The sequence below is a fragment of the Mustela lutreola genome, chromosome 8 (genome assembly GCF_030435805.1).
Source record: "Mustela lutreola isolate mMusLut2 chromosome 8, mMusLut2.pri, whole genome shotgun sequence".
Lineage (NCBI taxonomy): Eukaryota > Metazoa > Chordata > Mammalia > Carnivora > Mustelidae > Mustela > Mustela lutreola.
In genome coordinates, this window is record NC_081297.1 from 46,128,755 (window position 1) to 46,134,236 (window position 5,482).

Here is a 5,482-nt window from a genome sequence, read left to right on the forward strand (position 1 = left end):
ACCTGTCCTCCTGCTGGGTCCCTGCAAGCAGCGGGAACATTTCCAGGCTGTGGGGAAGGATCAGCCACATGTGTTCTGGCCCCTCATCAGACTTCCAGAGGTGGAAAATCTGCACTGCCATGAGCAGTTAGGGGCCACTAAAGAGGAAGGTTATGAGGCTGGAGGAGAGAAGACTCTGTGGGGGAGGGTGGCTTGGGGGACACGGGAGTACTGGGGGAGACAGGAGATGACGCGGCAGCTGGCCCAGGGCTTACCGAGGAAGCGGGGTACAGCAGAGAACGAAGGCAAGACTGGGTAGAGCAGGGCTGGGAGAACCTGGGAGCACTTTGGGGGGGATTCTCTTTCAAAAGAGCACACAGAGGTCTGGGGCAGGGCAGCTGCAGAGGGAAGGTGGTGTTGCAGGTGAGGGATGTGTGGGGAACAGAACGGAAGAATGGATTCTTGGAGGAGAGACGGAAGCAATGCGCAAGAGTAGCGCGTGCCACACCTTCAGGCAGGGGCTCATTAAACATGCAGAGAGGATGGGGGGTAGAGGTCGCTACATTTGCCTTGTGGTCCCTGCCAGCGGGGAGCAGATTCTTTGTGGATTCTCTTTCAAAAGAGCACACAGAGGTCTGGGGCAGGGCAGCTGCAGAGGGAAGGTGGTGTTGCAGGTGAGGGATGTGTGGGGAACAGAACGGAAGAATGGATTCTTGGAGGAGAGACGGAAGCAATGCGCAAGAGTAGCGCGTGCCACACCTTCAGGCAGGGGCTCATTAAACATGCAGAGAGGATGGGGGGTAGAGGTCGCTACATTTGCCTTGTGGTCCCTGCCAGCGGGGAGCAGATTCTTTGTGATCCCCCTTCTCCCAGATACCTGCGTTAATACCTGCACTTACAGACTATTTTGCCTGCATTCCTCAGGGCCTTGGTAGAGCAATTCGTGGACACACCAGGGACAAGACAGGGCAGCGCTGGAGCTGTCCTCCTCGCGCAAGCAGCTTATAGTCACTTGGTTTCTTCCCTGCAGAAGTGCCTCACACAGTCATGCCTAATCCACAGGACTATCTTGAAAATTAAACAGAATTAGTAAGTTATGGCTCAAGGGTCCATGGAGGTCTGGGTGGTGTGGAGGCACCTGTGGCAGCCCAGGCTTGGTGACACTGGTTTCGGGTTCTCTTCCCCCCTGAACCCAGCCCACCCATCGGGGTGGAGAGAGGTGCTCCAGCTGCGCGCACAGCTGAATCCCTCCCCAAACCCTGCCCTCAGTCTCTCCCAGCATTCTGTGGTCAAGAAAAGACTGGGGTGGGGACACCTGTGGGGCTCAGTGGGTTAAGCATCTGCCCTTGGTAGGGCAGATCACAGGTCATGATCACAGTGTCCTGGGATCGAGCCCCAGGTCTGGGTCTCTGCTCAGTGGGGAGTCTGCTTCTCCCTCTGTCTCTGCAATCTCTCCCTTCCCCTCCCCCCTGCTCATGCTCTCTCGGATCTCTTTCTCAAATAAATAAATAAAATCTTAAAAAAGAAAGAGAGGAAGGAAGGAAGAAAGAAAGAGAGTGAGGAAGGAAGGAAGGAAGGAAGGAAGGAAAGAAAGAAAGAAAGAAAGAAAGAAAGAAAGAAAGAAAGAAAGAAAGAAAGAAAGAAAGAAAACAAACACGGGACTGGGGTGAGTAGAAGTTTGGAGTCTGTTGTACCTGCTTCCAAATCCTGGCTCTGCTTCTTAGCAGCTGTGTGATCTGGACAGATTCACACTCTGCACCTCAGTTTTCAGTTAAATGGAGGGAAATAGTATCTGGTTCCTAGAGGTGAAGACAGAATTAAAACAGGCATGGCACCCACTGGGTAGTCAGCAGACGCATGTTCTCTTCGCTAAGCTCCCAGGTTTCCTCTGTGCATCTCAGCCCCTATCAGGATCACAGGCTCCTCCATGGGGAGAGATACCCCACGCAGAGTGATGGGGAGTAGGAAGAATATGCCCGGGGTCCCAAACATAAAAAAAAAAAAAAAAAAAAAAACCACCACCACCACCAACAAAAACAAAAAACACCTCAAAAAGTCCACAAGCAAAAAAGCTTCTGCTGGCCTTAAAATCCTCTCTTCTTCCTCTCTACCCAGCTTCCCTGTCACAGCCAGGGCGCCTCAGGGGACGAAAGGAAGTGGAAAGCACCGCCCTTCTCCCAGTCCCAGGGGAAGGCATTGCTCCACGTCCCCCCTGGCACTGTGGGCCACATTCCCAGCTCCCTGAGGCTGCCTGGCCTTCTCCGGGCATCAGGGATGCCGTGAGGGTGGATGGGGAAGAGTGGGGAGCACCGTGTACACAAGGTTTGCCGTCTTAGCCAAACAATCCACCACCCAGAGGAACCTGAAGTGTCGGGTGAATCCACTGCGTTCAAGAGAGATGGAGAACCACACACAGGGGAAGGCAATACGTGGAAAAAAACACGCACACAGACACACTTGCATGTTCATACATGCACACGTGTGCACGCGCACGCACACACAAACACCCATCGCTTGTGGGCTTCTATAATATATAATTGAAAAGGAAAAGCAGAATGGAAGAAGATTTCTGTGCACAACAACGTGGATGAGCAAGGGAAGTCAGATACGAGAGGCAGTATATTCTGTGTGTGTCTATTTGTGGCTGAATGTAAAACAGGAAGCACGAATCTATGTTGTCTGAGGTCAGGATAGCTGTCACCAGTGCCTCCAAGAGTGACCGAAAGGGGACACAGAAATGACGTTAGGGGCTGTTGGAAGTTTTCTCCTTTGATCTGGGTGCTGCTTACCTGGAGGCGTGCACTTTGTAAAAATTAAGTACACTTACAATCTGTACACTTATTACACACTTATATTAAGTATATATATCAAGACATTTATTATATTTAGAGCTCTACACTTAGGATTTGGACACACACACATGTAAATACATAACGTATGTGTGTGTATATGCACATTATACTTCTACAAAAAGTAATTATACTAAGAGAATGGAGAGATAAGCCACCACACACGGGAAGAACATTTTTGCAGAACACATGTCTGATAAAGAACTGGTTTCTAAAAATACACCAAGAATTACCCGACTCCTGGCTCGCGCAGTCAGAGCATACAGCTCACAATCTCTGGGTCATAAATTCGAGGGCCACCTTGGGTGTAGAGATTACATAACAATAAAATCTTCTAAAAAATCAAAATATACAAAGAACTCTTAAAACTCAACAATAAGAAAACAAACTGCCCAATTAAAAACTGGGCGAAGGATCTGAACAGACACTTCACGAAGATCTATAGATGGCCAATTCAGAGAATTCCAAGTTAAGACAATGAGATCTCATTGCACACCTGTCAGAATGGCTAAAAATCCAAGGCCCTAATATCAAATGCCAGTGAGGATATAAGGCAACAGGAACTCCCATTCATCACTGGCGGGAATGCAAAATGGTACAGCTACTTTAAAAGATAGTTAGACAATACCTTACAGAACATAATACTCATACTTTAGAATCCAGCAACCCCACTTCTTGATATCTACCTAAATAAGTTGAAAACTATGTACACACACACAAAACATGCAGAAATATTTAAAGCAGCTCTATTCATATTTGCCAAAATAAGAAGGCAAACAACATGTCTTTCAAAGGATGAATGTAGGTGGCTCAGTGGGTTAAAGCCTCTGCCTTTGGCTCAGGTCATGATCTCAGGGTCCTGGGATGGAGCCCTACATCGGGCTCTCTGCTCAGCGGGGAGCCTGCTTCCTCCTCTCTCTCTGCCTGCCTCTCTGCCTACTTGTGATCTCTCTGTCAAATAAATAAGTTAAATCTTAAAAAAAAAAAAAAAAAAAGATGAATAGATAAATGGACAGCGGCAAGTTCCAGACAATGGAATACCATTCAGCACTCAAAAGAAAGGAGTTATCAGCTCATAAAAAGGCATGGAGAAAACTTCAAAGTGTATTGCTAAATAAAAGAAGCCAACCTGAAAATGGCTATACTGAATGACTCTAGTCATCTAGTCATCTCAGACGACATTCTGGAAGAGGCAGAGATGAGAAGAGGGTTGAATAGACAGCACAGGGCATTGCTGGGGCAGTGAAGCTATTCTGTACGATACTGTAAAGGTGGATACATGTGTCCAAACCCACATGATGAGCAAAAAGCAGAATGAACCCTAGTGTAAACTCTGAACTTGAGTTAATAATGTATCAGTGTTGGCTCAGTTATAAGAAATGCACCACACTAATCAAGATGTTAGCAACAGGGGAAACTGGAAGGGGGAATGAGGCATAGAGGGGAACTTTCTGAGGTTCCCCTTAATTTTTCCAAAAGTAAAATTGCTCCCCAAAAGCCCATCAATTAAAAAAAAAAAAAGTAGTTGTATTACAGTTGAGTAATGCTTAAGCTCCCTAGACCTTCACTTTAGTTTCTTCATCTATGAAATGAAAGAGTTAAACAGGTGACTCTAATGTCCCTGGAGAGGGGGGCTGTCTAGGCAAATAAACGGACTTCCCCTTCCCCCTCTGCCACCCCTCCCATCAATCCCCCAGGGGCGTTAGTAAAGCTATGCCCATCTGCATACTCACCAGCACTCGGGTGGTTTCAGTGTTGTAATGGTGTTCCACAGGCATCCCAGACTAGGACAGCGGGGTGCTCAAAAGGGGAGGATCAAGGTCACTGAGCTGGTTGGAGATGAAGAGGTCACCATCCCTCCCCATGTCAGAAGACAAGACATAAGCTCTGTGCTATAATCTCAGTATGTCGTGCTGAGAAGCTTCCATGAAGGGGAAGAGTTTCCCCAGGGAGAGGTCCTCTGAGCTGTCTCTGCATCACTCTGTCAGCCTGCAGGAGAGAAAGAAGACAGAACAAAGTCCCCACACCAAGGGGACAGCTTGTGCAGAGGTCATAATTCCTAGAAGCCACGAGAGCTAGGCCAGTGTGCCCATGCCCACCCAGCCAAACTCAACCAGAACCAGCAACTCCCAACCTTCTGTTCCCTCCCCCCACGGGCAGCTGAGCCCCACTAGAGCAAACCACACAGCACAGAAACTCGTGTTTCAGATTCAGGATCTCCAACCTCAGCCGGGCCCTCTCGGGTTGCTCGCAAATTAGTTTTTGTTTCTTGGTTTTCTTTACCCCTTTCTCCACAACAGCTTTTACAAACTTTTGCCGACTCTCCTCAACGCTATCTCATGACCTCTCCACACAGCCTTAACAAATGGCAATCTTCCCACAGCTCCTCTGCTACCTTCCCAACTCCCTCCTTCCACCCCATCCCACTGGAAGCTGGGACCCCACTTCTGACTCCTAGGTTCCTTCATCCGGGCCCTGGCTCCATTGCTTCCAGCATTTTCAGCACAATGGATGCCTCCCGTCTTTCTTGGCGACCGAGACAACATCCCCTCCCTTGTCCATGTGCCCTGTGCTGAGGTTATGTCTTCTCCTTTGCTAGCTCCTTTCCTTCACCCATCCTTCAAATGTGTCTATTCCTGGGGCTTCCATCCGTC

The 5,482-nt window shown here is 48.5% G+C and overlaps 1 long non-coding RNA gene across 1 annotated transcript; it reads right to left on the bottom strand.

Annotated features, from left to right (window-relative positions):
* Positions 1-889: 889 nt before the first annotated feature.
* On the bottom strand, positions 890-4,962 carry LOC131839914 (uncharacterized). The gene is made up of 3 exons (XR_009357073.1): positions 4,562-4,962; positions 1,674-1,778; positions 890-1,047 (listed from the first exon to the last, which is right to left on the bottom strand). It is a non-coding gene; the product is annotated as an uncharacterized LOC131839914 (long non-coding RNA).
* Between the last annotated feature and the right edge of the window lie 520 nt (positions 4,963-5,482).